This window comes from Ochotona princeps, chromosome 6 (assembly GCF_030435755.1).
Source record: "Ochotona princeps isolate mOchPri1 chromosome 6, mOchPri1.hap1, whole genome shotgun sequence".
In the NCBI taxonomy this organism is placed as follows: Eukaryota; Metazoa; Chordata; class Mammalia; order Lagomorpha; family Ochotonidae; genus Ochotona; species Ochotona princeps.
The window spans coordinates 47,501,425-47,527,253 of NC_080837.1; the positions used below are offsets into that span (position 1 = coordinate 47,501,425).

At 44.5% G+C, this 25,829-nt stretch overlaps 1 protein-coding gene and 1 pseudogene across 2 annotated transcripts in view; both read left to right on the forward strand.

Annotated features, from left to right (window-relative positions):
• LOC101522868 (dehydrogenase/reductase SDR family member 4) overlaps nucleotides 1–25,829 on the forward strand; it is a 297,343-nt gene that overhangs the window by 60,503 nt on the left and 211,011 nt on the right. The window lies entirely within an intron of this gene.
• LOC101535457 (dehydrogenase/reductase SDR family member 2, mitochondrial-like) lies at nucleotides 4,680–13,992 on the forward strand (annotated as a pseudogene).

The following is a 25,829-nucleotide window of genomic DNA, read 5'->3' on the forward strand; positions in this document are numbered from 1 at the left end:
GCTCTTTCATAAAAGAGGTAGAAACTACACAAATATAATTTATAAATGTATACATATATATGCATACATAGTTGTATACATAGATACATACACACAAAAATATTCCAGTAGTTTATGGAAAATGAAATTGATAGATAGGCTTGTTTTTCCCCCCAGTTTTTTGAAATCTAGGCATATGAAAGGGCTTTAAAACATTCATGAAAGATGCTTTTTGTGAAAAACTCTGCATGAGTATATTATACCTCAATGTACAAAATCTTTCTGGAAGGATACATTTAAAAAGTCTGGTAACATTGGTTGTCATGGGTGAAGAGATCTGAAAGGCCAGTGCAATTGAGTAGAAGGGAAACTACTGCAAACCAACCAGCCAATTAAACCAATAAGAACCACAACATTAAATCAAACCACCATTACCATTGTCTCATCTCCACAGGAAGTGGCAAGACCAATAGATAAAATCAGCAAATATAAAACCAGTTTCTTGTAAAAAAAAAAAAAAAGAAAGACTGAGAAAACCAACAAGCCTCTGGGAAAACTTGATCAAGGGAAAAAGAGAATATCTGGATAATACTTGGTGAGGCATGTTTCCAGTCTCCACCTTTTATATGTCAGACTGCAGATGGATTCCATGTCATAGAACAAGTGAAGGAGTGGGCTTGGTTGGGAAGGGAACACTGGGGAGGTTGAGCCACCAAGAGAAAGTGAAAGTACCTGGATCCTCCAACGCTCCAGTGGAGATGTGGGAACTGCTATGACCAGGCTGGGTCTGTGCTCTTGGTGGTCCTCTTCACCTGGTCACCCTCGCTTCTTTTTTTTAAGATTTATTTTATTACAAAGTCAGATATACAGAGAGGAGGAGAGACAGAGAGGAAGATCTTCCCTCCGATGATTCACTTGCCAAGTGAGTGCAACGGCCAGTGCTGCACCAATCCAAAGCTGGGAACCAGGAACCTCTTCCAGGTTCTCCTACACAGGTGCAGTGTCCCAAGGCATTGGGTCATCCTCGACTGCTTTCCCAGGCCACAAGCAGGGAGCTGGATGGGAAGTGGAGTTGCCGGGATTAGAACCGGTACCCATATGGGATCCCGGGGCATTCGAAGTGAGGACTTTAGCCACTAGGCCACGCCGCCCGGCCCAAATGGTCACCCTCGCTTCTTAAATGAACAGATGAGTGTGCATTCATCAGTGGGAGAATGAATAGACGGTTTGGCATCAAGAAAACTTGAGAAAATAAGGCACTAATGTTGATGGAGCCACTATCCTGTCTCCTTGCCCCCGCCCAACAGAAGCACCAGGACAAAATGGTCAGAAACAGACCATCTGCTTAAAATCAGAATTGCTTTGAAGAAGAAAACTGTTTAACTTAACTGTATTGATGCTGATGTGCTTTCAGTTTCATTCAATGAAAATATTTCCAAGAAAGGGATTTGGCTGCGTATTATTTAATTTCCAGATAGTTATGAACTTTTCAGATTATCTTTTTTGTGTACCTTTAGTTTAATTCTTTGGACACTAAAGAACACACTTGAGTACTTTCAATCAAATTGCTTGAGATGGGTTTTACGGCCCAGGGCATGCTCTAACATGATGAGGGTTCCATGCGTACACTCTGTTCTTGTTGAAAGGACTGTTTGAGAAATGTCAGTCGATTGACATTGTTGTTCAGATCTTCTAAAACCTCATGATAGATTATTGAGAGAAGGGTGTTAAAGTCTTCAGTTACAAATGCACATTTTCTTGTTCCTCTTGCCACTACTTTTGACTTAATTTGAGGCTCTGTTTTTAGGTGTGTACCAATTAAGCATTATTACATCTTTTTGATAATTGGATTTCTTTTTGTTATGTAATATTCCTTTCTGTCCCTAAATGTTCTTTGATCTGATTTCCACTTTGTATTGTTTCTCAGCCTTCTGGCTGAACTCAAGTGTGAATTCCATTTTGTGTGATATCAATGTAGCGTCTCTTTTGATTCAAGTTCATAGAATTTATCTTTTAACTTTTAAACTATCTCGTTGCCTTTCTAAAAAGATTTTTTTTCATTTGAAAGGTAGTTATAGAGACAGAGAAGGAGAGACAAAAACAGAGAGATCTTCCATCTGCTGCTTCACTCCTCAAATGGCCACAATGGCTAGAGCCTGACTTGTCCAAAGCCAGGAGCCAGGAGCTTCTTCTGGGTCTTCCACACAGACGCAGGGATCCAATCACTTGGGTCATTCTCCCCTGCTTTCTCAGACCATGAGCAGGGAGCTGGATCTGGAGCAGAGCAGCTGGGACATAAGCTGGTGCCCACATGGGATGTTGGTGCTGCAGGCAGAAACAGCCTACTATGCCACAGCACTAGGCCCATGGCAGTCACCTCTTTCTTCAATACTTTGTCAAAAGTAGACAGTCCTTGTGTCCTGTTTCTACTCCTAGAGTCTTCTCATCCCACTCTTTGGGATTTACAATACATGGTTACCTAAGTCTACTGATGGGCTCAAGAGAGGTTATGATATTGCAGGCTACCTCTGTTTCTCATTGCTATTCTGGAAGGCTGTTCTTTTTTGGCTTGCACATCCTAAGCTAAATCTCTCCCCCTCATCTCAAGTTTGCATAATTAATTCTAAGTGCAGATACAGACAGCTACAAACTAATGCAAAAGCCATAAAGTAGTAGTATATATTTAGAAATATTTATAAAAATCATAAACACATAAGGTTTATTCCAAGAATACAATATTTATCATCAGAAAACTTATTGTTACAATCTAGTTCTTTAATAGATCAAAGGAGCAATTCATATATATCAATAGATGGGAAAATACCAGTTAGAATTCAAAATCTATTCATGATTAAAAACTAGGAGTAGGAGTTTTTTTGCTGCTCTGTGTAGAATTGTAGCAAATACCTAAAATAAATGCCATTTAGTGGTGAGTCCTAATTGCATTTCCAATGAAACCAAGAGTAAGATGAGAATACCAGCAACATTTGTATTATTCAGCATTATCCTGGAGGGTCTAATCAATAAGATAAGAAAAGGATGTAAGATATAAAAATTCATAAAAAGAAAAATTCGATATCTGTTGCAGCACAGAATCTATGAAAATATATCAGAACTAATAACATAAGTCAGCAGTTTGCTACTTGTAAGATCAACATGTAAAAATCAATTATGTTACCATTTAGTACAGCATCAGTCAAAAATGTTAGAAAAAAGGCACCATTCACAGATCTACAAGATACCTGAGCATAAAAGCAACATTTTTCTTCAATATCCCTATAGGGAAATTTATAGGACATTTTTGAAGAATAAAATGAAAATCTGCATAAGCATATGAGAAAGATCAACAGATTAAGGGTGTGCATTTTCCTCCACTGGAATGCATAAATTCAAAGTAATTCTGATCAAAATCTCAATGGTTTCATTTTATTATTTATTTTCATATCTTTGGAAGATTGGGGTGGAGTTTGGGATAATAAAGAGAAAGGCGGGTGCGGGGGGGACTTCCATCTGCTTGGTTCACTCTCCCAGTGCCCACAGCAGTCAGGATTGAGCCAGGTGGAAGCCAGGAGTCTGGCACATAACCTAGGCCCCCCCATCTGTAGCAGGGACACAAGTGCTTCATCTGTCAGCTACTGCCTCCCAGATGGGTGTTAGAAGGAAGCTAGAATGAATTGAAAGTGGAATTGAGACTCAAGACTGGATACTTGGATGTGGGAGGGGGGTGTTCCAAGGAGTATCCTCACCCCTGGGCCAAACATCTATCTGACTCTCAGTAGTTCTTTTTTAATGGAATTCCTATTGAAGAATAAAACACCAAAAGTAGCAAAAATAATTTTGGTGAAGACAAACAAAATGGGAGTACTTGCTTTATTATATATTAAAACCTATTAGGGGACTATGGTAAATATAAGACTGTGTTCTTGAAACAATGATAAATAGACCACTAGATAGACCACTAGAGGACTAGAGAGCCTAGAAACAGAAGCTCACATAGATGAAGATTTGAGCAATGACAGGATGGCTATTATAAGTCATTAGAGGAAAGAAAGGACTAGTCAGAAAATGAGCAATGGCACCATTGGTTTTTCACATAAAAATAAAATAGATGCCTACTTCAGAGCATATACCAAAATCAACTGGATTAAGAACTAAGTATTAAAAACACAAAACTGTAGAACTTTTAGGAAAAAATCATTTGTTCATTGGGTCATTCACATAACAAATGTTTATTGAGTTACTGCTAGATACCAAGCACTGGCCTGGTGTTGAAGATAGAGCACTTAAAAAGCAAAGTTCCTGCACTTGGGCGGGTTTGTATAGACAACGCAAACCCAAATACACACTGTGTCCATTGATGGTAAGTGCCATGGATGCAAATAAAGCATCGAGCAGGGACAGAGGGTGATCACACAACCAGTTGGACAGATACATCAGTTTGCTGTTTGATATAAGGTCACACAAAAGACTGTCCTGAGCAGCTGCCACCTGGAGAGAGCTGAGCTGTGGCCTGTGAGGTGGGAGCATGTTTGGTGTTTGAGGAGCACAAAGAGGGTCAGTGGACCATCACTGTGGAAGAAGAGAATAACAGAAGAAGAGGTAAAAGAGGGAACAGCGTACATAGGACCTTGAAGGCTATGACAAGGACAATAGAAAGATATAGGAACCCAGGAAGGATTTGAATTCAGGAGTGGCAAGACATGGCTACAACTTACAAGGATTCTTCTAGCAACATGGTGGTATATAGGTCCAAAGAAAGGGGTCAAAGGGCATGAAGTCCCTTTAGAAAGGTGTCTAGTTGACAGCAGTGGAGGTAGTGGGAAGTGAGAGAAGGGAAGGATCAAAGGGTAGACACTCTAAGTTCTCAGCAAGTGGGCTAATGATGGTGCCTTTTCAGAAGATGTGAATTCCATGGCAAGAAAAGGCTTCGGGAGAGTATTAAGACCTCTAAGGTGCAGGTGAGAGATGCTTATTAGACATCAAGCAGGCAGCTTGAACAGTGTATGAGTCTGGAGCTCTGGTAGGTTTAGAAGTCTGGGCTACCCATCTGAGGGTGGTCAGTTAGTGCCTAGACCCATGGGACTAGATGACATCACTCAGGGAGTTAGGGTTCCTAGAGTTTGAGGACTGAGCCTCAGGGTACTTCAAATTTTGAGTTGGAAAGGAAAAGGAGGAGCCAATCAGAGAGAGACTAAAAAGGGAGCATTCAGTGAGATTGGAAGATAACCAAAAAGAAGCAAGTATGTTGGGACCCTGTATCCCAGAAGAAGTTCCTGGCTTTGGATAGGCTCAGCTCCAGCTATTGTGGCCATTTGAGGAGTGAAGCAGCAGATGGAAGATCTTTCTGTCTCTCTTTCTGTCTGTAGATCTGCCTTTCCAATAACAATAATAAAGAAATCTAAAAAAAAAAAAAAACCAAAACCAAAACAAGTGAATATGGGTGGCCTCCAGCATGAGCATATGCACACACACACACACACACACACTCACACACACACACACACCAGGCCCATGTGCTGCTGATCTCCATTCCTGCATTCTTTCTGCCATATTCACTCTGCTTGCAGCCCCCTCCAGGGGCACACACTGTCTGTCCCTCTCCAGGATCTCTTGGCACCAGGAAGCTTGCTGGGGTGTCTTTGGAGGCAGGATATTGCCTTGTGAGGGGTTTCTTTGAGATGCTGCAGGGGACTATAAGGACACACGCCTTGCTCAGAGGCTTTTGTGACTCACCAAAGGCCTGGTGTGTGTGAAAAAGAACCAGGGAGAACTTAAAGAGAGTGCCTGAAGGACAAGAGCAAGTGGGAAGAAACTCCTAAATAGCAAAGGGATTCCCACAGCTCTGTGGCTGCCCCACTTCTGCTTGAGTCCAAGAAAGCACCAGAAGCCCTCGGACCCAGGTAGGCACCCCTGTCCATTAGCTCTAGTGGTTCCCTGGGGTCAGAGGGCTGTAGGGACAGGAGCAGCCAGGAACCTCAATGAGATACCAAGTCCTGCTTAGCACTGTCACCGCTCTGCAAGACTCAGGATGGGTTCTCAGGTCTCTGGTCACTCCCAGGATTTTCAGAGTGTGGATAGGTAGGGCATGCCAAGGAGCTTTATTCGCTCAGCCAGTGCACTCACAGTGGCCCAACTGGAAGCCATAGCAGCACCTGTGCACCCACATAGGCTTTGCATCATGCATGGTTCTAGCAATTTCCACTATGATTTTTTCCTGTAAGAGTTCTCTCCTCCCAGCCACTGCTATGTTCACAGCCCCTGAACACCTGCAGCTACTCCTGCCCTTTGCTCTTGACCTGCCATGTCAAAGTACTTTTGGGCTGTGATTTTTCCCCTTAAAGGTCAACTCTATATACCTTTTAAGAATTTCTCATCATTTCTGTGGAAAATTCACCATATTGTTTTGGATTTCCTTTCTTGCTTAAAAATATATTTTTCTCATGTGATAATTTGTGAATAGGGGATGGCTAAAGGGCATATTTTGATTTGTCAGTTTGCTCCCCTCCCAGCTTCTTGGCTTTGTGTTTTCTTTCTATGCAGATGTTGTACTCATGTAATTTCAGTCATTCTGGACATAAAGCTTTGTGCCATGATATTTCAGGTAGCATTTTAACCATTTATGAGCACAATTTTAATGGCTGCCTATAAAATATCATATTCAGCATTAAAACTTAATTCATTTTTCACCTATTACAAGTAGATAAAAGCCATTGTTCATAAATCTATTTTTGTACGTAAAATGTTTGAAGTCAATGTCAAAATTTGCATACTTTCCTAGTTCAGTGTCCACCCTGCCCCCTTCTCCTTTCTGGAGGTTAAGAATGGGAGCTGACTAGAGACTGAGGAATTTTTTAGAACACGTATCTTTCAGTACTGAAGCCTGTAGTCCTGGGACACCTGGAGGCTTGGGATAACTCTGAAATTCCAAACAGTTGCCCAGACTTGTTAGTGAGCTTGAACTTTGGCTGCTCTTAGAGCTAACTTGTGTGACCCTACACCTTTTGTGGGCTAATTTCTCTTCCACCTCACTCCTTCCACTCTCCTCTAGTTGCTCCCAGAGCCACCTCCAAAAAACCCTGTTGTCTCCTTGTGTGCCTCTGAGAGTATTCTACTTAAGACAAGTCTTGTCCCAAGGTATTGGCATTGAGTGGTGAGGGGAGATAGGAAAGGTTAGATGCTAAAGCTGAGACTCAGAGAAAGTTGTTTGAGATTTAAGGTATTGTTGATACAGACACAAGCATTCAGGTGATCCTGGACTGAGTAGCTTGGGGGATCAGCAAGGAGTGAGGGGGGGGAAGGTCTTTAAAAGTTTGGGAACCAGAGGGGGCATGGCTGGACTTTACAATTGGATGAGAGCTGTTGGTGAGGAGGGGAAGCCACTTGCCTGTCAGAAACTCTGTAACATTTGGTATCTCCAAGGAGGGGACTCCTACTGCTACTTCAGGTGACAGCTGTGGGAAAAGAAGGTTGCAGCAGGCTGGGGAAGGGTCATAAACTTGAGATGCTGAAAAGGAACAAGTTCAATGCTCAGGTGGTAGATATATGGAGGGAAATGCAAAGGTGACACTGAGAAGAATACACATGTGCTATTCCTTATTTTGGGGTGCGGATGTGTGTCAGGCAAGCCTCATTCAGGCATCTGCCAAAGGTCCAGCCCCACGTCTGGTCACTGTGGGGAATAGGTCATGGATGGACATCAAACACTTTGTACTCTCCTGGTAAATTTGGGGCTGGTGGCAGAGACCCCAGTGGGCACACATGGAGACACAAGTCTTCTATAATGTGACTGTCTTTCCAGGTTCTCCCTCAGCTTGGGATCCAGACAGTGGCTGCTAAGCTCAGGGCAGTGTCATGGGCTGTTAGGGGGCTTCATTGTGCCTCAGTCCCTCTCTCGGCAAGAGTGTACAGCCAGACAGTGGATAATAGCCATAGCCTGGTTGGCAAAGTGACTGTCATCACTGGATCTTCAACAGGGTGAGTGATCAGGAATAAGAGTCCCTGCCTGGCTCATTAGCAGAGTTTGTTAGAGTCTGCATCCCCGAGTGGACCCAGGGGTCATGCCCATCTCACACATCCCTGTCCAATGCCCCCAGCTACTATGTTTACAATGAACTTCACATCACCATCTCTCTCTACACTGTCTGGTATCTGAGCTTTGAAAAGTGCCTGGCTCCTGGCTTTAGTTCAGCTCAGCTCTGGCTACTGTGGCCACTTTGGGTATGAACCGGTGGATGGGAGATCTTTCTCTGTCTCTCCTTCTCTCTGTAGATCTGCCTTTCCAAAAAAAAATAAAATAAGTCATTGAAAACAAAACAAAACAAAAAGAATGTTCCCAATTCTTTCCAGTAAGGAAATGAATAAGGAAGTTACCTGTTCTTTAGCGTATAAGTTAGGAAAACTACATAACAGAGGTCAGTTGCGAGGCCTAGAAGAAGTGTGGTTTATGCTCTGTCTACAGCAAAGGGCAGAAATGCTGGGTGCTTAGAAAGGATACAAGTCCAGCTGGATCCCCTGAAAATCTACAGCTGTTCTGTTGGGACATGACTCTGAAAAAATTCCCTTATGCAAAACCACAGTGAATATTTCTCTCTCTTTCTTTCTTTCCTTCCTTCCTTCCTTCCTTCCTTCCTTCCTTCCTTCCTTCCTTCCTTCCTTCCTTCCTTCCTTCCTTCTCCTTCCTTCCTTCCTTCCTTCCTTCCTTCTTTACCTTTATTGGAAAGGCACATATACAAAGGGGAGGGGAGACAGAGAGGAAGATCTTCTATCTGATCATTCACTCCCCAAGTGACTGAAATAACCAGACTCGTGCCAATCTGAAGCCAGGCTCCAGGAACTTCTTCCAGGTCTCCTACACGGGTGCAGGGTCCCAAGGCTTTGGGCCATCCTGACTGCTTTCCCAGCCCACAAGCAGGGAGCTGGATGGGAAGTGGGGCCACCAGAATTAAAAGTGGTGCCCATATGGGATCCCGGAGAGTTCAAGGCGAAGACGCTAGCCACTAAGCCACTGTGCCGGGCCGAATATTTTCCTTCCTATTAAGCATACTGACTTGACACAAAGTGAGGAGGGAAGCTGCTGGGAAAGCCTAAGAAGCAACCACTCTGCCGGCTCTACCTTCAGACCAGAGATGGTCTCACCAAAAAACTGATGAGCTTTTCTGGACAATAAGATGCTGGACTTTTGCCTGGTAGATGCATGCAATGAAAGAATCTCAACTGAATTTGATCTGTGGTGATGCAACACGGTGGAGGAATACGTCACGGGGGTGGGGGGGAATCGCAGGGCCTATAAAACCATGTCACATAACGCAATGTAATCCAAAAACAAAACAAAACAAAACAAACAAACCAGAAAAATGTAATACAGCAACAAGGTGGAGGAATCCACCATGGGGGGTGGGAGAGAGCGGGGAGGGGTTGGGGCATCCCCAGAGCCTATGAAACAGTGTCACATAATGCAATGTAATTAAAATTAAAATAAATAAATAAATAAATGAGACCACAAAAAAAATAAAAAAAAATTTAACCTGCAAAAAAAAAAAAAAAAAAAAGCAGCAGCAGCAGGGGCTTCCCACTCCCTTCTCCCTCACTGCAAGGATGCAGACCACACCAGGGAGCTCACTATATTTCACAGCGGGCCCCCACCCCACTCCCAGAGAGAAGATGGGGTGTCTGAAGCCTTCCTTCCCTTCTCTGCTGGCAGGACTGGTTTGGCCGTCGCCTGGCGTTTGGCCATCGCCTGGCGTCTGGCACAGGACGGGGCCCACGTGCTCATCAGCAGACGTAAGCAGCAGAACGTGGACCGGGCGGTGACTGCGATGCGTGAGGAGGGGCTCAGGCTGACGGGCACCGTGTGCCATGTAGGGAAGGCAGAGGACCAGGAGCACCTGGTGGCCACGGTGAGGGACTAGGGGAGGTGAGGGATAGAAGGAAGAACAGATAGGGCTAGGCTGGTCCAGGTCTGGCAGGAGAGTAGGGGTCTACATCACAGTATGTGCAGCTCTGGGCACAGGCCTGGCCAGAGGACAGAGAAGTGGGTAAAGAATTGAGTCCAAGAAAACTTGCTCATGTGGGAGGGAACTCAATGTGGGCTCAACTAAAGCCATGTTGGTTCAAAAGGGGTCTGGTCTGATGCCCACCAGTTGGGCATGACCTGGGGATTTGACACAGAGCCAGAACTTGCGTTATTAACAAGCTGTCCAGGTGATCTGTGCTTGTCTAGCGTTGAGTTGGGGACCCATTAGTAGGTCTGGAGTCACAGCTTGTGATGTGGGACCACCCTGGAAGATGCGAACTGTGGGGCAAAACTGAAAGAGCAGGACAGCCAGGCACGTGTTCTAGAGAATGGGCTCTGCATGTGTCAGAGCATAGGGGGGAGAATTCCAGAGGGACCAGTTGAGACTGAACTGTCTAGAAACTAAGTGGTGAAAGCAGCGCCAGCTAGTGAGTGAAGATCGGACCACCCAGGAACCAAGTCAGCGCGTTGTGTAGTTGGTAGAGGGATTGGAAGTTTTCAGGGAGGTGAGAAAAGTAGCTCACTCCACCTCTGACTGCTGGGTTCTAACTCGGCTCCAGGTGCAGCTCCAGAACGGTTGCAGCCAGGGTTGATTCTTGGCTTTGGGTCATCACCCCCTTCACTCCTTCATCCACATCCTCACCTGCTCTAGGCCCTGGAGCCCTCTGGGGGCAATGACATCCTGGTGTGTACAGCAGGTGTGAATCCCTTGGTGGGGAGCACTTTGGGAGCCAGTGAATGGATTTGGGACAAGGTGAGTGCCGCACACACAATGGAGTGTCCTGCCCACTCATTTTGCCTGCACCTGTACCTGCACCATGCAGTACCTGAGCTTTCTCATAGTCGTTGTTGATGCTGACCCTGAATGGCAGGAGATGGGGCTCCCAGTGGTCAAACTGCCCATTAGCCAGTGCAACACGCACCAAGCGTGCCCTGTGGTACAGGCTCCATCAGCCTCCTCTACACCACTCTCCTTGTGCTGGTTACTGCTGCAAAGTTCTGAGATGCCAGAAAATAATTCCAGGTCAGTTCATGGCAAAGGTCCTCTCTCCTGGCTCAGGCCTCTGGGGTGGGCGCAGGTGCATACACTGTGACTGGTGCTGGTCTCCTGGGACTTGCCACACTTTCTGTGGTTCTCTCATCCTGGGACCTTCTCTGCCCATTTCCTCATTCCCCCTCCTTACGCTTCAACCACACTTGGCCTTCCCCAGGAAAAGGACAATCTTGATTCTGAATATTTCCCAACATGGGCCCATATCCCAGTGGAGCTTCCCTTACCTTGCCCTCTCTGCCAGTGGTCACTGAGAGACAAGGGATCCTGACTCTCCCAACCATGTTCCCCAGCCTCTGTTCTGGGGGTGGGGGGTGGGGTGAAGCATGCAGGGACTGGAAATGAGAAAATCTCCTGAGCCACAGAGTACTGAGGCTTCCCCCCATGGCCCCAGAAGCTACTTGAGCCCCCAGAATTCATTCCTGGAGGCTGCTACCCTTCATACACAACGAAGGACTACAACATCCCGGGTCAGACCAGCAAAAAGGGGAATTGCACAAATTGCACAGACACTGTCTTCCCCCCATCTCTGCTTCCATCTTCCTTCTGATTCCAGATCCTAGATGTGAATGTCAAGTCCCCGGCCCTGCTGCTGAGCAGGCTGCTTCCTTACATGGAGAACTGCCAGTGAGGTTGCAAGAGGGTTGGTGGGGGCTATGCACTTTGGGTTTTCTACTCCTCTCCCTACCCACTGTCAGGGGTGGGCACTAATGGAGGCCTATGGGAGAGCTGGCAGTGTGTCTGTCTCCAGATGTTCCTCTTTCTGGTGGAATGTGACACTTGTGAGGAACCAGCTGCTGAGGGGCAGGCCCTCCACGGAGCTTGCATTGACTCATATTTCTGTCATCCCAGGGCATGGCAGGGCCTTTGCTCCTGTCTGGGATGCTGTAGAAAGTGTAGGTCCCAGCTGTAGTTCCCCAATTCTTGCCCCACCTCTGTGGACCATGGCACCTGTTACTCTGTTACTCAGAGTAGGCCCTTTGGAGTCATTTCATCACTTTACCCTGCACAGCTTGGTTCTTCCATGTCTTGCACCCTACCCCTCCAACCCAGCCTTAGGGCAGTGGGAGAAGGCAGGTCAATCTGGGACCCATGTGTGAGGCTCTGACCTCACAAGGCTATCTTCCCAGCCCTGAGCCCTCCTTGGGCTCTGTTCTTCGAGACTCAGCCTTGGTCCCTGCTCCAGGAAAACCACTCTGCCTGTGTTGTGTTGGTTGATGGTGACCTTAGAGGCCATTCCTCTGGAGGTCCAGATTCTCCAAGTGTTCAGATAGTTGCCCAACTTTTCAGCTTTTCGCCATGAACTTGAACTGGTCTACTCTGTCTTTTTACTTAAAAATACAATCTCCTGGCTTATCTTGTCTTTTACTGGAATTCCTTTTGCATTTCATCCCTTTTTCCTTTTTCCTCCCAGGGGAAGCTCTGTGGTCCTGGTATCATCCATGGTGGCTTACGTGCCAATCCCAGTGAGTGTGAGTCCCTCTGGAGAAGGCAGAAGAAAGGCCAATGGGATTTGGTTCCTTGGGAGGCCCTGCAGGTGGGGAGGTGGGTAAGAACAACTGGTTGCTAAGACAGAATGGAATCAGGATGTGGCCCTCAAGCATCACACCCTGACCATTACAGATGGGGTATTATAGTTCCATTTTGCTGCCATATCTCTGAAAGCCTGTGATGTTAAGTCCCATGCACAGGGTCAGCATGGTCAGTTTGTGTGACGGCAAGGACAAGGAACATTGGATCTCTTAATTCTAAAGTTCCAGATGTCAGTGCAGCTTTCATTATGCCAAGTGTAGACGTACATTGTGGCCTGGAAAAGTCCCTCCGTCTCTGAAGTTCCCGCCTTAGAAATGACTGTGGAGTTGGGAGGGGGTAGAGGAGGAATGTTTGTTTGGCTTGGCACCAGGCATATCTTGTTAGCCCGTGGCCAGAGCCAGAGCTCCGTGTATCTAGGCTGCACTCCTTCCAAGCTGCACTCCTTCCTCTGTCTGCTGGCTTTTTCGTTTTTCAGAAGCTGGGAATCTGTAACACCGGTAAAACAGCCCTGCTGGGTCTCTGTAAATCTTTAGCTATAGAGCTAGCCCCAAAAGGCATTTGAGTGAACTGCTTGGTGCCAGGAATAATCAAGACCGACTTTGTTCAAATGGTGAGGATTACATGTGGCTGCTACCCACCCCAAAGTCCACACACTCCCTTGCACCCTGCTCCCATGAGTCCTTGTCCCAGATAGGCTCCCAGCTGAATGCCCAGCCTGGAAGCCCTGGCCCTGGCCCTTCACTCAGCTCCTGCCTTACAGCCTGCTTTTCCCATTCCTGTAGAATGGAGGCCTCTGGCCTCTTGGGGGAGGGGCAGGAAGTTCTGTCTCAGCCCTTGACCCAGACAAGATCACCCTCCTCTGCCAAGGCGTGGGTCAGCCCTGGCACTCTTGCCACACTGGACTCTACCAACAGTCATTCTGCCTAACCTTGACTCTGAAATCTTCCCTCAGGAGAAGACATTGCCATGCCTGCTACCTGACTTTAATGATCTTTACGGATTGCAGCAGTAGGTGGGGCTTGGGACTTCAGGCCTCTGTGCATCCATGGAGGGGAATTTCAGTTTCAAGGACAGATCCCTGATCTGCTTCCTGTCTGTTAGCTGTTCTGCCTTTGATGTCTTCAGACAGCACCATTGAGCTGGGGCCTGGAGGGCAGCTGGTGAGCCTGCAGTGATCTTCTTGAAGCCTGTTGAGGTGCTGTTCTATTAGGGTGAATGCTGATCCCATAGTTGGGCCAGAAGAACTAGAGGTCTGAGCTCAGCAGTGCCATGGCCATGACCTTGGCTCTGCTTTCTTCCTTTCAGGTTCGGGGAGCCAGAACAATGTGCAGGGATCGTGTCCTTCCTGTGCTCTTCCGATGCTTCCTACATCACCAGGGAGAACATTGTGGTGGCCAGTTACTCCCCTAAGCTCTGAAGAGAGTGTGTGGCTTGGAGTGTGGGGCAGTGGCTCTCGGTGGGAATTTGTGGCTTGGTGGGGAATATGGAGGTGTGAAGTTGAGGATGGCCCAGGGCCACATCGGGAAACCTGCAAGTGCTGCAAATAAACATGTTTGGAGACTTCAGATCGGGGCTCTCTTCTATTAGGCAATTGGAATAGGAGCAGCCCACTGACCCAGAAACCTCTTCCCTAACCACTGTCCTTCATTCCTAAGACTTTTAATCCCTTCTTTTCTTCCTGTTTTTTTTTTTTCTTTCCCTTCCCTTGAAATTGGAGGTTGCATCTTCCTTATAGAACCAGTTGTTATGGAGCGTTTGTTCTGCTCTGTGCTAGGGAGGCTGACTTGCAGGAATCTTTCCTGCCCTCTGGCTTCCAGTTGGGTTTGATCAATGGGTGAATGGGCGGCACATGTGGGAGATGGGAGGTTGGAGAAGAGCGAGGCCAGAGAATCCATTTCTCAGGCTCTCTTCTTGAATGTTTGCCACAGGTGGGCTGGTTTTTGTGTCAAAGACTGCAGCTCTTGTTAAGGCACACCTTCCTCACAGCTAGATTCCCACAACACTCGTCCCTTTAGGCCCAGCTCCCTACTACCAGTGGTCTAAGTATATATGGTACCACATTTTGTTGTATGCTGTAAATTTATCTACTCATTTGCAAATGTTTTTTCTTTTTTCAGAGAGAGCCAAACACACACACACACACACACACACACACACACACACACACATTTTCCATCATCTGGTTGACAACCCAAATGGCTGCAATGGCAGGAGCTGAGCCTATCTGAAGCCAGGAGCTTCTTCCAGATCTCCCCCATAGCTGTAGGGGCAGGAGTTGGACTGGAAGTGGAGCAGTTAGAACTAGAATCAGTGCTTACGTGGGATGCTGGTGCCAAAGGCAGAGGATTAACCTGATACACCACTATATTAGCCCTCCAAAATGTTTCTTAATTAAAATTTTCTCAATTCAGTTTGGGAATATCAATATCACTAAATAGTTTCCTTTAAAAATTATTTATATAAAAGTTTCTATATAATAGAAACATCTATTTCAAATAAACTTTTCATTGAGTTTTAGGAAGTGTTATGTTTATGTGACTCCTGTTACATTTAAAACACAGAATACTGGGGCCAGCACCATGGTATAGTAGGTTAAGCCTCTGTGTATAGTTGTGACATCCTGTATGGGTGCCAGTTCAAGTCCCAGCTGCCCCATTTCCCATTCAGCTCCCTGTTAATGAGTCTGGGAAAGCAGCCAAAGATGGCCCATGCACTTGGGCCTCTGTACCTATGTGGGAGTTCTGAAAGGAGCTCCAGGCTCTCAATTTCAGGCCTGCCCAGCTTCCGCTGTTGGCAGCCATGTAGGGAGTGAATCGACAGAAGAAATCTCTCCCTGTCCCTCTCCCTAACCTTACTTTCAAATAAACAAATCTTTTTAAAAAAACGATAAAACACAGAGCATTTCTATTGTTCAAGTCTAAGGCCTGGACTTTATTCCCTCTGCCTTCCCTCAGTGGGAAGTGCCTCTCCATGTCGGGCTATGCAGGATTGGGAAGGGGTGAAGTGACAATTCTTTCCTTTCTGGAGCCTTCTTCAATGTGTCCTTTCTTCTCACCTGAAACCAGGCTCTGTGGTCTCTCACCTGACTTCCTCAGCTCTTACGAAAGTGACTGCATGACACAGCTGTTTAGACTGCCGTGTTCATGGGGAGATGTTTCCCAGTGTCTTAGCTTCCTCCTTGCCCTGTCTCCTGGCCTTGACTTTGCATTGCCTCTGAGCAGAGATTCGCCTGTTGCTTTTGTTTGTTAGTGTGTTTGTGTTATGTTGCTGGAACATATCCATGAAGGGGTGCCTTATGAAATAAGGAGGTCTAGTTGGTGGCGAGAGGTTCCATGGCAACAGCATCATCGCCCCTGACTGCATCACAACATAGTGTGAACTGGCTGCGTGCAGAAGGACCAGCATGTGGAGTGACCTTGTTTTACAACCATTTTTTCTCACAAGAATACACTCTCTTCTGAGGGTGGAAGCCACATGACCTTACTGGTTCACCCTAGACTCCACCTGCTTAAGGTTCCACCACCACCACCAGACCAGCACACGGGATCTCGCTTCAAGCACATGAATCTTTGAAAGTTATGCTCAAACCATATCCACACTCCAGCTGCAAGGGTGCAAATCGTCTCTGTGGAACAGGACAATTTCAAAGGCCATGGTTTATTTATTTATTTTTGTCAGATGTTAACCAGGTCTGAGTATAACCAGCAATCCTTTTTTTTTTTGTTTAACATTTCTTACAAATACATAGCATCACAGATGCTTCTTGGTTCTCTCATTAATTAATGAGCCCAACAAAACTTAGACACCTGTTCATTTTATACTCATATGAGAGTCATGATGCTATCTTATGGACAATTACAATTTAACACCGTTCTATTGTGAGCTATTAGGCTTGGCAAAAAAAAGCCATTTTTTAAAAAAAAATTATGTGACAAATTTCTTCCTCTCTGCTGCTTACTTTTCACATAAAAAGTTCTCTTTTTTATAAAGACAAAACTTCCTAACAATCCTTTATCATTCTGTAGCTGCCGCAGGATACTTTGCCTTTTCAGCAAAGTGGTTTCAAAAGTTTTTCCTAGTTATCTCAGACCTTGTGCCTAGGACTGCCCGTAAAAAATGTCAGAAATATATAAAGTTGGTGCTATATGGGTGTGAGCATCATCCTGCCTCTGCTGGATAATTGCAGGGACAAGAAAGGAGTTCTTTGTGCTTTCCTTCTGACTTGTGACTTTGCTGCAAAGTTTTGGCCTCTGCTGGGCACTTTAAGGATCTCCACCCATCCTTACCTCAACCAGCTTTAATGAGCTTTCCACCTAAGTCAAGACTTCAGCTGCCCCAGCTCTGCAGTCTTTCTCTTGGATCACCATAGAAACAAGACCCTCACTGTGGGGAAACAGCCACGTTCTAATGAGGAAGACTGCTATAAAATATAGATTAATGAGCTGAGCAGCAAACAAGGTGGAGTAGAAAGGAAGGAGCTTGGAGTAGGAAGGAAGGAAGTGACAGCAAGGGCAGCTGGAGGAAGGAGATGGGATGACTTGGTGGTCTCAGGCTCCCACCATGTAGGTAGGGAGGAGGCTCCCACTATGAAAATGATGTAATCAAAAGCAGAATATTCATGACCATGAGTTACTTCTGCGTATCATGTCAGGAGATTTGGCAAACATGACATATGACATTTAATAAGTTTCACAAAGAGATTGTGCAGAATAAAAAGAAAAATGTTAATGATTGAATTTGGATAAAATTCATGAAAAGTAGCACCTAACACATATAGGAGAGGAAAAATAACTTTTTCCTCTTTTTTGTATGTTCTTAGCTGGAACTCCCTTTAATAAAGGACAGATGGATATAAGAAAAGCAAACAGAAATTTAATAGCACGTATACCTCAAGTAAGCACAGGAGAAAATTCAGAGAAAGTAGTAATCTTTAGAGTATATCTCTGTGTTAGATTCTAAGCTTAAATACTATGCTTTTCAGAGATAAGGACATATTGTAATACCTAAAGCCATTTTTTTTAATTTGAAAGATAGATTTAGAGAGAGGGAGAGAGCGGGAGAGCATACAAATGGCCCCAAATGGTCACAATAGCTAGAATTGGGCTCATACAAAGCCTGAAGCCAGGAGCTTACTCTGGGTTTCCCACATGGGTATATAGCTAATGAGCTAGTGGCAAAGTTAGGACCTCAAGCAGGGAGCTGGATTGGAAATGGAGCAGCCGGGATATGAATCAGTGCCCACATGAGATCCTGGAGCATCCAAGGTGAGGACTTTAGCCACCTAGACTATTGCACAGGGCCCTAAAGTAAAATTTTGAGGTGATATGTCATGAGCCTCATCCCAAGGGAATTTAACTGGCTAATAAATATTTATTTAGAAAAATCTCAAGTCAATCGTTAATTAAAGGAAAAATTTAAAAAATTAATTTAAAAAATGTAATGTAATTTTTGCTCATCAAGTTGACAAATCTCTTTAAATGAAAACACCTAATGGTAATAAAGAATGCACTGAGGCTATTTTAGATTTTTGGCAGAGGTATAAAGCCTTTATAGGTTTTAAAGAAATCAGTTTGGCCTTAGGAATTAAGAGCTTCAATTTATTTAGTTCAGAATTTTCACTTCTAGAAGTCTATACTAAAGAAATGATTTATAAGATATTAAGTCTAGAATTAATTATAAAATAAGCATGTTGGAGCTATCCTGGATGCCCTTGATAACAGAAAAATTCTGAGATGTCCTCAAGTCAATTCTAAAGGGCCATTGGACAGACACAGGAGAGATTGGGGAAGTTAATCACTAGTAAGCTACAGGCAGAAAAGAACAAAAGACTGACTTAAACTCCTAAGTGGTAAAACCTTAACTCAAATCCCATTACTGCCAGCCACCTGGACCTGTGCCCTGTGTGCCCATAAACTTTCTGCACAAGCAATACCAACCAATCCAGAGGAGCAATTGCTTCTTTTTTTTAATTGATTATATTGCATTATGTGACACAGTTTTATAGGCACTGGGATTCCCCCCACCCCTCCCCAAACCCTCCCCCCATGGTGGATTCCTCCACCTTGTTGCATTACCGCAGTTCAAATTCAGTTGAGATTCTTTCATTGCAAGCATTTACCAAGCATAAAGTCCAGCATCTTATTGTCCAGATAAGTTCAACGGCTTGTGGGGGAGACCTTCTCTGGTCTGAAGGTAGAGCTGGCAGAGTATCATCTTGATCAATTAAGAGCCCCGACATTACATCAGTAACAATTTATAACGTTATGGAATTAATTGACATGGTATTGAGTAACCAATATGTTAAAAAAGAAATGCAAGTTCTGAACCACATCCTGTGACTTCTTCACTGACATTTCAATTTTAGTTTATATACAACCGGGTTCTATACACCTTAAAATGGTTATAGACTACTATTCAGCTGTCTCGTGTCTACTTTAATTTTAGTATTTAGCAGTTTATAGCGTTGAAGCATGATTTTGCTGAACCTGGCTGTTTTTCGGGTAGTCTAACTCTAAAACTCTAACAAGACATGTGTCAACAGTTCAGGTGAACAGTTTTAGGAGGGGTGTGCAGAGAAATCTTCAATACCCTAGTGAGGAGTAACTAATCTTTGTGTCCCACCTAGTAAGGTATAAATGAATCCACGCTGACCGTTTCCTGTCTGTTTCTAAGCTTTCCTTGTTGTTCTCTGTCTATTCTAGATTGTTTGTTTGTTTGTTTTGAGGGGTTTCTGGAGCGATTCTGATGGTCATTGTGAGAGAGGGTGGTGACCCAAAGTTGGAACCAGGCAAGGACCAGAGAACGCTCCCCTCCCTAGTCCCGAAGGAAGTTTACTGTTCTTGAGGAGCAAATTGCTTCTTAGGGACAGTTGCCCAAGTTACTTAGGGAAAGTTCCTGGTTAACACCAGAAACCCTTCCAACTCTGCCCAGAGATGTAAATGACATGACTGAGAAAGCTCGACTCACCCAGGAGGAGGCTGCGGGTACTGTCTATCCCTCAATTATAGACTGTGTTGCACTGATTGGCCCCAAGCTGTCCTGTCCACAGCTCCCTTGTAAGGCGTTCAGGCGTTCAGTTAATCCAACTGTGCTCTCTTTATCTGGTGCTCTGGGGAATTCTCTCACCACCTGCATCACTGGCCTCCATTGGTCACTTCCCGTAGCACTGCCCTCTTTTACCTCTTATCCCACAACTCTCCCAACTTCATGTAATTCTGTCATTCTTACCTACCAGCCAATGGAGAGTCAAAGTAAGCAATGTAGGCCTCCCATCTCCAAGTTTTCACTATAAAATTTCACTCTGGTTTAGCGTCTATTTTCCCCTGCTGCTCGAAGTTGTGAAAACTTGTCCCAGGATCTAATTCTTTATTTTGTTCTAGCCAACATCAGTAAAGGCTCAGTAGAGTCTTCCTATTTCCCAAGAGTTTTGGCTTACTGTCCCTTAATAAGAGAATTGTTTCAAAAATTATGTGCATCTAACAGTCTCCCTTTGCCTGTTTTAATCACACTGTCTTGGAATGGACCAGCTTCCTTCAGCACAAAGACAATTTCATCTCCCTGGGACGCTCTTTTCTTAGACACCTCCACGGCTTACAATCTGACCTCATTCAGGTTTTTATTCACATGTTACTTCCACAGTGGCTCCTTTATAAAACTGCCTCTCTCTCTTCCATACTCCTCTATCCTGGCTTCATTTTTCTTTGTAGCCCTTACCCCATCTAATACTCTATTGAGGCCCTCAATTACAAGTCAATCTATCCACAAAGTTTCCCCATTGTCTAGTAGCCTTGAAAAATGTTTTAAATTTTAAAGCTCAATTAAGTTCTACATTTCATTGCACTGCAAGTGATGGCACATTTCTAAAAATAAGACAGAAAGAAGGGCCTATGAGTCAAATCGAGACTTAAAAGGGCAGAGACTCCAAAATGTGAATTTGTCCGAGTGAGAAGCTCTTTCCTTGTTATGTGATAGTGACATTGCTGACTAAATTCTCCTTTACTTTAGGTTATATGAAGTATAAGCTAGCCTCAGTGTCTACTGAGGTTGAAGCTGCTAGAAATTTGGTAGGAAAATATAAGAATTTCAGGAAATATTGACTTTTTTTTATGACTTTTGATCAAGTCTTATGACCCTCCCAGAAAAGGACAAGCCTTGAACTGAGCTGACCTGGGCAAAAGAAGAGAGGGAACACCATGGAACCTCGTTAACAGAGACCCCTTGTCCTGTACATGAGATGGCTGAAATTTGGTTCATTGTGTGTCTTACAGATTTGCTAAAATCAAAATCTCTGGCCTGTTCTAAAATTAGCATAAGGGGCAGAGAGGTGAGAGACACAGCAGGGATACAGAATTAGGGCACTTGAATGGCTAGAGAAGTGAAGGACGTGCCCAGCTTTTCCCATGTATCTCTTCCCTCAAACTGATTTTGATGGGTTTTTCTTCCTGTTGATCAGTGCCAGGCAGTGGGCTGCCCACTGATCACAGATTACTTCGCTTTGCCTGTTTTTTTTTTTTTTTAACCACACATTTATTGCTTTCATCATTGTGTTTTTCCTAAGAGGGAAATAATGGAGTTTAGTCCTAGGAACTAGGGCAAAAAAACTTCCAGGGCCGTGGCAAGAAGACAGAGCAGCAGAGAGTGGGGACAGATCTGTGAATCAAATGGCTGGTGCCTGTGAGAGTTTGAGGGGAGCTGGTGATCAGGGTAATCCCCAACCTGAACAAAAAGGAACTTGGGTTTCTGTGACCCCACTGGAGGCGGCCCTGAGGTTCATTTCTCTTAAACAGTGCCCCTGGGAATAGGCTACTGAAGTTCAATCTCTAGAAAAGGCTTCTTCCTTTATGAGACAGTCTTTCTCTCAGTTATGACCTTGGAGGGCAGTGGATGAACGAGATCTGTGTTTGGGCAGGTGCAGGTAGCCTGTATTGGCTGACCACCAAACCCATTCCTTTGCCAAGGCAAAATTTCCAGGATGTCTCTGCCTAGGAATAGATTCTTTGCATTGATTGTGACAGGGTGGAAAATTACAGAGTGAGTTTATGTTGCGGTCACTGAATGGGTTAGATTGACCCTTCACCCCTAGGGAGGAACCATGTGCTGAGAACAGAACCCCATGAAAGAAGGAGACAGGTCCTGGGAACTGAGCCCCATGAAAAAATGGAACCAATTTCCAAGAAGTTAAATTGTAATAATAACTACAGAATTGCTCATCTTGGCTCTAACTTGCTTATTGTAGCTTCTGTATGCTTGCTTGTTTGCCAGCGTAAAGGCCACCAGGATGTGGGCTTTTTTTCCTTTAAAAGCTTGCTACAATGACAGCTCCAGGCTGTCTACTTCAGACCTGTTTGAGTAGGTGCAGTTGCCAGCTGGCTAATAAAGATTCCTCAAATTCTGAATTGTGTTCTCTGTTTTTTTTTTTTACAGAGCTATAACATGATGGCTGTTGTTTATTTTCATTTCTCTCCTTTTCTGGATGAAAGATTTATAAAATTAAAAAATTTTTTCCTCCTACTTTTTTCTCTCTGCTGCGCGGTGGGGTGGTAGTGGTTGAATGCATATGTTGGCCCTAGGCTGCGCAGCCATGAGGAGAAGGCTTTGAAACCAAGGAGAATGTTCACATTTCAAGGATCTGGACTTGAAGTTGGGTGCAGAAACTCTTAACCATAGCTTGTTTAGTTTTTAGAAGTAGTGCATTTTCATTTGTCAATAAGGCCATGTCATATTAAGTGGGTGGGGACATTCTTAATGCTATATGTATGAGTAAAAGGATTGTTAAATTCAAGGGGAAGAATGGAATTGGCATAACTTACTTTTCTCTTTCTGGAATCTCTAGTGAGAAAACATTCATTCTTTCCCTACTCTGTGTGATCTGAGGTGCCAGTGTCTGTTCTACATTTTGGGTGCCGACCTGAAGTGGCTATGTAGCCAGGACACTCCCATCATCCTGACCACAAGGGATTGGTCCAGGGATGGCTATATGACTTAAGATGGATCAAATAGAATTCCCGCTGGATTCCTGTGCCTGGGCTGTACTTTTCTCATTCTCCTACTTTTATGATTCTGAGATGACTGACATTGGGTAGCTAGCCACAGTGCTTCCTAGAAGCAATTCACCTGAAGAAGCAAGCAATGAGACTGGCACACAGATTCAAAGTGAATTAATTCAAAGCAAATTATGCGATGGATATGGGAGAGACAAGAGGTAGGTAGAGACAGAGATCAAATTCAAGATCAAGAGACCAAGATTCAGGCACCTCCGGGAAGCCATCTCTGAGTGGCACTTGTGACAGGAAAGTCATCAGTGAGATGGTGACTTGCCATTCCATCGCCCCTGTCCTGAGGCCTGGGTCCTTTCTGGTCACAGCTCTGTAACCTTGCATGCTGTTGTCTTTCTGGTTTCTAATGAAGCATTCTTTACTGTCTGATTTCTACACCAAGTTTGATGCCTTTTACCACTCTTTTTTCTTGAAATTCTCTTCTTTTGAGGCACTATTCATTTCTGCTGTTATTTCTACTTTTTCATGTCTCAAATGACTCCTCAAATGACTGCAACAGCCAGAGCTGAACCAGTTCAGAGCTAGGAACTTCCTCTGGGTCTCCCAGAGGCTGCAACGGCCAGGGCTGGGCCAGGCTAAAGCTGGAAGCTATGAGTTTTATCTAGTTCTCCCACATGTGGGTAGGAGCCCTACAAGTTCTTGAGCTATCTGTTGCTGCTTTTCCAAGGTCACTAGCAGAGAGCCAGATCAGAAGTGGAGCAGCCAGTACATGAACTGGTGACCATTCTGGATTGCTTATGCTGCAGGCAGTGGCTTGCTGCTGTGCCACAATGTTAGCCTCTTCATGTCCTCTTAACCTACTTCTTAGGCCAATCCTTGTCTCTAAAATTATTTGGACTCCAGTGTTGTGGTCTTGCCATCTCCTTGTTTCTCTAGCATCTTCTCCCTGGGAGGTTTTGCTCCTTTTTGGAGCTTTCATGGCTACCTGTGTGCCAATCACTCCAAGATTTTATCTTGAGACTATAGTCTCCTGATCTGTGGCCCACTGCCCACTGGATGTATCCTCTCACATGTCCTTCAGCCATCGTACAACAAACAAATAATCTTATTGTTGATCCATCTAATTATACTCTTATTTTTAAATTCTCCAAATCACAGTGATTGGCACTACATATAAATGCATTTGTAAGATGCTTGAATATGATTGTTAACTCCTCTTTTGTCCTCTCATCAAACATTTCCCAGATTTGTTGTTACATACCTGTTGTCACTGCCAATGACTTAGCTTGGTCCAGAACTATGTTGGCCATGATTTGCACAGCTTCAGGGTCATCAATCCCTTGATTTCAAAATGAATGAAGTCTTAATGGAAGACGATCATGATTTAGGCCATTGTGATTTCTCACTTAGGTTACTGTTGCAGCTTGCTATTGGCCTCCTCACATTCGGGCTCAATACTTTTTAATTCTTTCTCTAAATACGGCAAGAGATTTCTCCTAAATGCAAATGGAGTATATCTTTTTTTTTTCCTTTTTGCTATAAATGCTGTTTGCTTGTCCTACTTTCTACATTAGTCTTTCATCACTTCAGCCTTGGACTTCTCCAAATGAGCCCAGCTTTCCCATACCTAGTGCAATTGCATATGTGCCCTCTCTTCTTTGAAAAAAATTGCATCTTTTTGCTGGACTCTATGTTTGGTATAAGCTTGCAAAGAGGGAATCTCAACTGAACTTGAACTGTGGTTATGCAACAAGGTGGAGGAATCCACCATAGGGGGAGGGTTTGGGGAGGGGTGGGGAGAATCCCAGTACCTCTGAAACTGTGTCACATAATACAATGTAATTAATGAATAAACTAAAAGCAATAAAAAAGAAAAAATTGCATCTTTTTAAATTTACCAGTTGTTTGTTTATTATTTCAGATAGAGTCCACTTATTCCTTCACACCATGCTGTGTACGTTGGCAATCTTTCCTTCATCTCACAATCACATCTTACACTTCCAATTCTGATAGCACATTCACGCCATATTGAAATAGGCTGTTACTCACCAGTCTTGTCTATTAGGTGTGAGTTTCTTGAGGGGAGAGATGTTGAGCTATTTTTCTGTGTATTCCCCAGGCCAGGCACAATACCTTCTGCATATTGAATGCTCAATGATCTTAATAACACTGTAAGATGAAAAAGCAATTTTTGGAATCTGTCAGCAGTCTGCCAGCCCTTCCAGTACACATGTCAAGAAGACGAAGGGGGAAGGGCGAAAACTACTTACTGATTGTCATCCATTAACTCAACATTCGTTGAGCATTTTCTGTTGTCAGTTACTAGCCTGGGGGCTTTCACACTATTAGATCCCTCATTCAATCCAGCTGCATTATCAGGAAAGTGTTATTGTCATTTTGGAAATAGGGACATCCAGTAACATGATTTTTGAAGCCTGGCTGTCTGAGTTTTCAGCTCAACAATTTAGCTATTTCACTAGTGGTGAAGGACTAAAAAACTCAAGTAACCTAATTTTGAAAGTCTTATTACTGTCCCTGTTTATGTTTTCCTAACTCTTTAAATACTGAAAAATGAAACTCCCTGTTTGGGATTGCAGACATAGCACATGTTTTGTCTCCGTTGACTCTCAACATATTATTGAAATAATAGTATAAAAGAACAAAAACCAGGCAAATAACAGTGAAGTTAGCAGAATGAGATGGAGGCCATTAGATCAGAGACTGTGCTCCAGATCCACCATTTGTCAACTTCTTGTAGTATTGAAATGTTGCCTCCTCATCACCCAACATAAGGTTAAACTTAATCAATACCAGGACTGGAGAGACCTTGGGAGGAGCATTTCTGCCTGTCCCAGCAGGATCTAGCAACTTAGAACATCCTCACCTGCAACTTTGCCTGGTGCTCCAACAACCCAGTGGGTTCCAATACTATGACTCCTCTAAGTGGACACCTTCCCCCTGCTCTGTGTTAAAGGCTTCGTTCAAAGCACAGACCCTTCCTGTGACAACTCCCCTTGGTTCCTAGAAGGTAACTTTGCAGCCATTCTTCCTGGCATGGTAGCTCAGAGAGCTGTGAGCCATAGTGATGGTCCCTCCTGTCATGCACCAGCACACAACAATCCTTCAAGGTACAAGGTTGAGAGACAGGCACTGAAAGAATTGATTAGAGGGCCCGGTGGTGTGGCCTAGCGGCTAAAGTCCTCGCCTTGAACGCCCCGGGATCCCATATGGGCGCCGGTTCTAATCCCGGCAGCTCCAC